General features: G+C 27.5%; 1 long non-coding RNA gene across 1 annotated transcript; it reads right to left on the minus strand.

Moving 5' to 3' along the window:
* Window positions 1-7,928: 7,928 nt before the first annotated feature.
* LOC127741686 (uncharacterized) lies at window positions 7,929-9,674 on the minus strand. Its single transcript, XR_008002872.1, has 6 exons — window positions 9,627-9,674; window positions 9,463-9,538; window positions 9,279-9,375; window positions 8,515-8,629; window positions 8,354-8,415; window positions 7,929-8,133 (listed from the first exon to the last, which is right to left on the minus strand). It is a non-coding gene; the product is annotated as an uncharacterized LOC127741686 (long non-coding RNA).
* Between the last annotated feature and the right edge of the window lie 1,195 nt (window positions 9,675-10,869).

The raw sequence follows: 10,869 nt of genomic DNA on the forward strand, positions 1-10,869 counted from the left end.
ATGAATCGATGATAGAGTTTGCAGAAATTCTAAAATAAATAATGTTAAACAAAACTATTTTTAGGAATTATAATAAGATTACCTAAATAATGAAGCATAAAAAGATTGAAAAATCAGAAAATAAAATAAAAAGAAAAAGGGCGAAAAATTAAAAAGTAAAATAAAGGAGTATAAAAGAGAATTAAATAATCTTCAATTCGAAATTAATGACCTTATAATAAAAAGGATAGAAATAAGAACAAATATAAACAAATTGGAGCAAAACTTAAAAAATTTATAAATGCCTGGAACACCATATTATGATTTAAAAGAATTAAAGCTGTTAAAAGAAAAATGGAGAATAAAATTGAAAAATTAAACAGATATTTAGAAACAGGAGAAAGTGTAGAAATAAAAGAAGTTATTGAGGATTTGAGAAATTATATTAAAGAAAAAGACAAACAGATAAAAGATTTTATATACAATAATCCATGCAAAAAAGAATATTATAAACTAAAACAAGATTGAAAAGTTATGGTCAATACTTTTTATAAAGCACCTATACAAATAGAAATTTCGAAAAAGAAATTAAAAGAAAAATCCAACTTAAAAATTTGGTATCAGAGCCAAGTTAACGATTAAGGGTAACATTTTCTCTTTAAGCAACACTTTTAGTGATACGCTTTCAGTTACCAAATGTCCACAACTAATTGGTAAATTTTTTTGTAGTCACCATAGGTACAATAAGATAATAGGTACCATAGAAGGCACCTTATAGGTAAACTATAACTCCGTTAGTTCTTATTATTTACTAAAATGCACAATTATTATTACTCTTCTCTGTTATGAGATGGAGCCATTTATAGAATTAAATAAATATGCATAATTATGTAACAAATATTATTTTGGATAAATTACAATCATTATCTATCACTATGTTGATCACATGATATATGACTAAGGGTGGTAATATGTATTCTATTCGCAGGTATCCAATTCGATTCCACCCGCTTAGACACAGTTGTCAATTCGATCCGCAACGAGTAGGGTAGGGTGTGGGTAGAGTTCTCGTGCGGGTCGGATAGAATGCGGGTTGAGTTTCAACCCTACCCGACCAACCCGTATTCTATATATGTTTATATTATATACTAATATAAAAATATGTTTTAAATAGATGTTGAATCAAAGACTTCTCACTAAATACAAAAGATCTTTAGCTACTAAAAAAAATTATTAATTGATAATTTAATATTTTTTTTTACATAAAAATCAGTCATATTTTAAATTATCATCAAGTTATATAATAGGATTGTATATTTTTTTGTAATCCACGGATAGGGTCGGATACCCACAGGTTAAGAGTGAGGAGGATTATGATGGGAATATTCTCAACCTATAAGTAGAGTAGGATTGAGTTCATAAAAAAATCTCAATCCACGAGTAGGATTAGGGTTGCATCCAAATCCTACCCTATTATACCCATTGCCACCCTAGATATATCTTGCACAGTGTTTTTTTTAAATAAATACAAAAAAAATTATTATGTATATGCACAGATTTCTGAAAAGGATGTTAATATCATATTTAAAAATAAACTAATAATATTATATATAACTTAAATTTCAATAAAATAACATATAACTTACAAATAAATTAAAAAAATATTTTCTTATTAAGAATTTCTCAATCTCAAGAACAAATATATTGTAATTGATTCAAAATAATATGATCTTGCAAGTTTTTGTGTGAAATAATTTTAGCCTGTAATTAAGGTTATTACAATAATGTGCCGTATGAGACCAAACATTAATCATAGATCAAATAATGATAGGGTATTCCATCGTATTGAAATTTTTTTTGTCTTATACGCACAATTTCAATAATTATTTAAATTATAAGAACATTTGTTAATAATCTAACATGTATTCTAATGAAATCCACCACCAATATTATTTTTATTTGTATTTTAACTTTAATAATTTTTATATCCTACAAAATCAGACACAATATAACTGATTGTATTTTATCTTTTTTTCTTTTTCCACAAATATGAAAATATGGTCATTGAGTAATTGATAGTCAAAGAAAATAAGATTTGATTATTAACTTCACAAAAGTGAAGGTTCATCAATCACAGGACGTTGAAATTTTTCTAGCAGTTTTTTTAATTTGGTGGGTCCCAATTCCAAAGACATTCAGATTAAATTAATTCAATAAGACAAGCATAATAAACATAATCATTTCTTTTTTTTTGACTGAGCAGCAGGACAATTATTGAAAGCAAGCATTGTGAAATGAATGATCTCATATTGAATAAATGGTAGAAAAGACGGTACACTAATTTTTCTTGAAGTTTTCTTTTAACCCTGACAACATTTTCTTGGAGTTCTACACGCACAACTTCAATAATTACTTAAATTTTAAGTACATTTGCTAATAATCTAACATGTATTCTAACGAGGCCCACCACCAATATCACTTTCATTTGCACTTTAGTTTTAATAATTTTTATACCCTATAGAGTCAAACACAATATAACCGATTGTATTTTTTCTTTTTTTTCTTTATCCACAAATATAAAAATATGGTCATTGAGTAATTGATAGCTAAAGAAAATAAGGTTTGATTATTGACTTCACAAAAGTGAAGGTTCATGAATCATGGGACGTTAGAATTTTTCTAGCAGTTTCTTCATTTGGTTGGTCCTAATTTTCAAAAGCATTCAGATTAAATTAACCCAATAAGACAAGCACAATAAACATGATCATTTCTTTCTTTTGATTGAGCACCAGGACAATTATTGAAAGCAAGCATTGTGAAATGAATGGTCTCATATTAAATAAATAGTAGAAAAATGGTGAACTAATTTTTCTTAGAGTTTTCTTTTAACACTGGCTACATTTTCTTGAAGTTCTAGACGCACAACTTCAATAATTACTTAAATTTTAAGTTCATTTGCTAATAATCTAACATATATTCTAATGAGGCCCACCATCAATATCACTTTCATTTGCACTTTAGCTTTCATAATTTTTATATCCTACAGAGTCAGACACAATATAACCGATTGTATTTTTTCTTTTTTTATTTATCCACAAATATGAAAATATGGTCATTGAGTAATTGATAGCAAAAAAAAATAAGGTTTGATTATTGACTTCACAAAAGTGAAGGTTCATGAATCTCGGGACGTTGGAATTTTTCTAGCAGTTTCTTCATTTGGTGGGTCCCAATTTTTAAAGGCATTTAAATTAAATTAACCTAATAAGACAAGCACAATAAATATAAGGGGAATGCTAGGGGGACAATGACTTTATTGAACAATATGAACAACCACCAATTAAATAAAAACACACTACACCTCTAAATTAACCTTCTAAATTTTAATATTAAAATAACCATCCGTACACTAATAAAATGAACATCCAATATATCTATTGTTTACATTGTTTAATATTTTCATTGTTCACCTATACTTTTCCTAAATATAATCATTTCTTTCTTTTGACTGAACACCAAGATAATTATTGAAAGCAAGCATTGTGAAATGAATGGTCTCATATTAAATAAATGGTAGAAAAAGTGGTGCACTAATTTTTCTTGGAGTTTTCTTTTAACACTGACTATATTTTCTTGGAGTTCTGCATGCACAACTTTAATAATTACTTAAATTTTAAGGACATTTACTAATAATCTAACATGTATTCTAACGAGGCCCACCACCAATATCACTTTTATTTGCACTTTAGCTTTAATAATTTTTATACGCCGCAGCGTCAGACACATTATAACCGATTGTATTTTTTCTTTTTTTTTTCTTCACAAATATGGAAATATAGTCATTGAGTAATTGATAGCCAAAGAAAATAAGGTTTGATTATTGACTTCACAAAAGTGAAGGTTCATGAATCACGAGACGTTAGAATTTTTCTAGCAGTTTCTTCATTTGGTTGGTCCCAATTTCCAAAGGCATTCATATTAAATTAACTCAATAAGACAAGCACAATAAACATGATCATTTCTTTCTTTTGACTGAGCACCAGGACAATTATTAAAAGCAAGTATTGTGAAATGAATGATCTCATATTGAATAAATAGTAGAAAAGATGGTGTACTAATTTTTTTTTGAGTTTTCTTTTAACACTAACTACATTTTCTTGGAGTTCTACACGCACAACTTCAATAATTACTAAATTTCAAGGACATTTGCTAACAATCTAACATGTATTCTAACGAGGTCCACCACCAATATCACTTTCATTTGCACTTTAGATTTAATAATTTTTATACCCTGCAGAGTCAGACACAATATAACCGATTGTATTTTTTCTTTTTTTCTTTCTCTTTAAATAAGGAAATATGGTCTTTGAGTAATTGATAGCCAAAGAAAATAAGGTTTGATTATTGACTTCACAAAAGTGAAGGTTCATGAATCACGGGACGTTGGAATTTTTCTAGCAGTTTCTTCATTTGGCAGGCCCAATTTCCAAAGGCATTCAGATTAAATTAATCCAATAAGACAAGCACAATGAAAATAAACATTTATTTCTTTTTAAAAAAAAGCATTGTGAAATGAATGATCTCATATTGAATAAATGGTAGAAAAGATGGAGCACTAATTTTTCTTGGAGTTTTCTTTTAACACTGACTACATTTTCTTAGAGTTCTACATGCACAACTTCAATAATTACTTGAATTTTAGGGACATTTACTAACAATCTAACATGTATTCTAACGAGGCCTACCACCAATATCACTTTCATTTGTACTTTAGCTTTAATAATTTTTATACCCTGTAGGATCGAACACAATATAATCGATTGTATTTTTTCTTTTTTTCTTTATCCACAAATATGGAAATATGGTCATTGAGTAATTGATAGCCAAAGAAAATAAGGTTTCATTATTGACTTCAAAAAAGTGAAGGTTCATGAATTACGGGACGTTAGAATTTTTCTAGTAGTTTCTTCATTTGGTTGGTCCTAATTTTCAAAAGCATTCAGGTTAAATTAACCCAATAAGACAAGCACAATAAACATGATCATTTCTTTCTTTTGACTGAGCACTAGGACAATTATTGAAAACAAGCATTATGAAATGAATGATCTCATATTGAATAAATGGTAGAAAAGATGGTGCACTAAATTTTATTGGAGTTTTCTTTTAACACTGACTACATTTTCTTGGAGTTCTACACGCACAACTTCAATAATTACTTAAATTTTAAAGACATTTGCAAATAATCTAACATGTATCCTAACGAGGCCCACCACCAATATTACTTTCATTTGCACTTTAGCTTTAATAATGTTTATACCCTGCAGAGTTAGACACAATATAACCGATTGTATTTTATTTTTTTTTCTTTCTCCACAAATATGGAAATATGGTCATTGAGTAATTGATAGCCAAAGAAAATAAAGTTTGATTATTAACTTCACAAAAGTAAAGGTTCATGAATCACGGGACGTTGCAATTTTCTAGCAGTTTTTTTATTTGGTGGGTCTCAATTTCCAAAGACATTCAGATTAAATTAACCCAATAAGACAAGCATAATAAACATAATCATTTCTTTCTTTTGACTGAGCATTAGGACAATTATTAAAAACAAACATTATGAAATAAATGATCTCATATTAAATAAATGGTAGAAAAGATGATGCACTAATTTTTCTTGGAGTTTTCTTTTAACACTGACTACTTTTTTTTTGCATTACAAGCCAATTATTTTAGTTAGTGACCAACAAACATATGCTAAAAAAAATCTAGAATTTACTGTAGTTTTTAACATAACATATCAATAAAAGAAAAGAAAAAAAATTCATATTATCTTAAATTACTTTCCTTCGCTAGAAATTTTCAACAGTATTACAAAGTAATGTATGTGTGGCTATAGAGAGGACCTCTCAAAAAAAAAAAAAAGATATCAACATACTGTGAAAATTATTAATTTGAAAAAAATTAAAATAACAACATAAAAAAAAAATTTGGGCAAAACACTAAAATAAGCCAAGGGAAAGAAATTTTTAGGCAAATCCGCCAAACCAAAATTTATTTCATGAATCATGTAGAGACCCTCAGTTTTAAAAATATAAATATAAATAAGTTATAATTTATTTCATAAATTGAAGTTTTTTTTTACCATTAGAAATTATTTTATTATCAGTAATTGAACTAATTTTATAACTATTTGAATTCAATCAAATTCATATTTTTATATATATAAATATTTTATGATGAAATATTTTACATAATTAAAACTATAATTCCAGTAATTTATAAATAATGAAATTTATATGTATATTTTAATTTAAATAATTGATATTTTAATTATTTAAAAATAGAGTTTAGATCATAATATTATTATCGAGTTTGATACTTAATTATATGAATAAATATCGGTACTCTTTGGTGAGCTTAGCTTTGCTAATATTTCACCAAATATCTTTTATCCTTAAATTACTAATATCATTTATATTAATAACTTATATACTTTCAGCTTTATATATATTATTGCTATAATTGTATTATTATTATTACTATTACGTTTATTATTATTATTATTATTATTATTATTATTATTATTATTATTATTATTATTATTATTATTATTATTATTATTATTATTATTATTATTATTATTATTATTATTATTATTATTATTATTATTATTATTATTATTATTATTATTATTATTATTATTATTATTATTATTATTATTATTATTATTATTATTATTATTATTATTATTATTATTATTATTATTATTATTATTATTATTATTATTATTATTATTATTATTATTATTATTATTAGGCATGTACGCAAGGCGGCAGCAATTTAGCTAATGGAAAGCCTTTCTATACGTATACATATATGTAATAAATAGTTATGAGAATTGTTAGCTTTATTATATCATTAGCTAGCTTTATATATAATAGTATCATATGAAAGAATAAGTAACCTTTACTTTATTACCATTATTATATTTACGCCGCCATACATATAATATATACATACAGAAAACAAAGGAATGAGAGACGAGAGAGAAGAGTGACCGAGAGAGAGAAGCGTAAGAACGTAAACCTCTTCTAATCTTTCGGTTTCGATTTCTTACAATCCGTAACTCCAATCAAAAATTTACCCTTTTTCTCTCTCTCTCTCTCTCTCTCTCTCTCTCTCTGTTTCTTACTGCTTGTAATCAGTTACTTATGAGCACAAAAAGAATATAAAAGTTGTCTGAATCTTACTCCACCAATGTCAGGTCCTCCACGCTTGCTACCAATAGCATCTATCTCATCAATAAATATGATAGAAGGTGAAAATGACCTTGCACTAGCAAAAAGATCCTTAACACGTGATGCAGCAACCCCTACAAACATCTGAGAGAAGAGCAAATTAAATAAGCTGATTTTTAACTTTAAAGATGAAGACAATTTTTATGCATTAAATATTCCATATTCCATGGGTATAAGTTTCATTCATTTACAGAGTGGAGCATATGATCTAGGTACGATCACAACCAGCACACTCTGATCAATGTCAGACCTGCACGCACATTTAGATCAAAACATTTGCATCCTCCAAAGATGCATGTTTCATCATTGGCCCTTTAATACTGATACACTGAAACGGCCCAAAGATAAATGAGCCAATATTTATTAAGATTTCACATTGAATGACAATTTTGATGTATCATTATCAAAGGACCAAACTGATATGCCTGTATCTTAGGAAAATCAAATGAGTGCTTAATTTAAATTTTATCTACATCCTCATTCTCCTAAAGAATTAAATTATTTTTAAATTTGAAAGTTGAATAGAAATTATATTCCAAAGTTCTACTTGCTACTTTCTATTCAATGCGGGTGAATATCTTTGGAGAACAGGCATCACCTCTACAAAATCTGTGCCATTTGCCGCAAAAAAAGGCAACCCTGCTTCCCAGCGATGGCTTTAGCCAGTAGAGTTTTACCAGTTCCTGGAGGTCCATCGAGAAGCACACCTTTTGGACAATAAATTCCTTTGTCTTGAAACTCCTCATCATTCTTTAAAATTTGTACAATCTCTCACAATTCCCTCTTTATATATTCCTGGCCAGGAAAATCATCAAAAGTGACACCAACTCTTTCTTCTGCAGATATAAATTTAGCCCTGGGGAAAAATATAATAATATAACAGTTTTACTAATTAATATACAAATCAAAGTGGTAAATGAACTTAGATTTTTTAAGTTTTACTATCCCATGATTCCTATCTAACTACAGCAACTGTAAAGAGGTACCATGGCCTAGTTTTGAAAAACAAAGCTAAAGAAAAAAAATCTGTATTTGCACATGTTTTGAGTGCTACGTTTGAGTGGCAGGGATTTTACCTTGATATCACTTGATATGGCATTGAATGTTCCTTCCCGCTGGATTTCATATGTTGTAATATCTGAAACACTCATCAAATTAATTGCAAGAATGGCGAGTCTTATACAAATAGATTAAAGAACAAACATAAATTTCATTCAAGGAATAGAAATAGGCATACAACATGGAGTTTAGTAGCCAGCTTAGCTGGCTCATCTTTAGAATCCTGAGTAAGTTTATGCAGAAAGTTGGCTGCCTCCAACTCGACATTTTGTGAAGACGCCATCTCATCCAAACTGCACAATCAGAAAGAGACACCATGACATCTCAGCCAATTAGCAATGACACTCTGACCAAATAATTCAGCACAAAAACAGGACAATTATGATGCCCAACAGTGACCAGGTAAACCCATCCAAGTGTTATATACCTGAAATCCTCCATATAAATATACTTAGGAAAATAATTAGTCAAATCAATACTACATAAGATACATAACCATAACCCTTAACCATATCAAGGAATATAATTTTGAAATGGAATAAAATATTCGAAACACCTCAGAACTTTCTACTTGTTCCCGTGTATGCTAGTGGAAACATCTCAAAGTTAAATATTATGAACAACCATTTTCGTTTTTAGAATCACTGTAAGTTAGAGCAGTCCTCTTGTCTAACATTATGATACATGGAAGGAGGAGTAGTTTTTTTCTTCTTTATATTCAGACGATGTTTCAAAATGGTTTTTCTTGCTGAGGTCTTTTTACTTAGCATTTTTCCATATATGTCTAATAATTAACTAATTAACAAACACCAACATGATTAAGGTACGAGTTAGGCATTTATCTATCTCTTCAATTTCTTCCAGACAAAGTGGGGTTGGCACTACTTATTATTTAGCAATACATACAACTTGTACAAAATTTTCTCAAAGGGATGTTTGAACCTGATCAGTAGACTTATCCTTAATCCTCAAAACCTTATTTTGCAATAATGATCCCCGGATAGAGCCCATGCAGATCACCCAGGGTTGTAATAACCATCTGCAAAATGAAGCAGATGAATGTAAGAACAAAATGGAAAAAGAATGTTGTATTTTAATCAAACACAAAGAGGGCATAACGAAATACCTCACGTAAGGAGATAGATTATAGTCTGCAAAAATACAAATGCCAAAGCATTGATGGGTTGGGTGGCTGCAACAAACTGATAGAAACAATCAAACATAAATATAAGTCTCACAAATTTAGGGTGCTGAAAAGATTAGATACCAATGTACATGAAATAGACTTACAAGTATTCCAATTTTTATGAGGTGGAGGACATCAACATCTCTTGTAAAAAAATACCGTTAGTATTAGCACATGATGTATTAAATAAATATTTTAAAAATAATTGTAACCTATGATAAAAAATAATCTAAATAGATATTACAAAAAATAAATATATATTCTGCCATGCTGTACTTAATTAAATTATCTGGTACTTTTTTATTTCAGGTCATTTAGTGCTTACTTACAGAAGAGCTTTTGTTTTTGGATAGGACACAGTCTAGACAAATTGACCCGCATCATAACTCAGCTCCAAACACAAACACAGCAAAGACAATTTTCAATTATTATTTTTTTTGTAATGACAATAAATAAGTCTCAGAGACAAACTCTATCAAAAGTTAGAATATACCTTTTAAAGTCAATTTTCATCCATGATCAATTGTATGTTGCGTTATCAAGAGTAAAGAGTAAAGATAGTCTGCGAGTGCTATTGCAAGATTATAGACACTTGGAAAATAACTGCATGATGAATATGGTATATAGAAAAGTTTTTGAGAGCTTATAATGAAAAAGAAATTTTTAAATCTCTTAACCAAATTTATTAAAATTTATTACTATTAACTAAAAAAATTGACAAATTCTAGGTACTAATGGACAATGTAACGACCCTCAGTTTTAAAAACATAAATATAAATAAGTTATAATTTATTTCATAAATTGAAATTATTTATTTTTTAGAAATTATTTTATTATCAGTAATTGAACTAATTTTATAACTATTTGAATTCAATCAAATTCATATTCTTATATATATAAATATTTTATGATGAAATATTTTACATAATTAAAACTATAATTCCAGTAATTTATAAATAATGAAATTTATATGTATATTTTAATTTAAATAATTGATATTTTAATTATTTAAAAATAGAGTTTAGATCATAATATTATTGTCGAGTTTGATACTTAATTCTATGAATAAATATCAGTACTCTTTGGTGAGCTTAGCTTTACTAATATTTCACCAAATATCTTTTATCCTTAAATTACTAATATCATTTATATTAATAACTCATATACTTTCAACTTTATAAATATTATTGCTATAATTGTATTATTATTATTACTATTACGTTTATTATTATTATTATTATTATTATAACTATTAGATTTACCTATTTTCGATTACCTAATCTATGCTTACGTTTATATTTATATATATATAAATATAAAGACTATGCATATACGTATTAATGTACT

This window comes from Arachis duranensis, chromosome 9 (assembly GCF_000817695.3).
Source record: "Arachis duranensis cultivar V14167 chromosome 9, aradu.V14167.gnm2.J7QH, whole genome shotgun sequence".
Lineage (NCBI taxonomy): Eukaryota > Viridiplantae > Streptophyta > Magnoliopsida > Fabales > Fabaceae > Arachis > Arachis duranensis.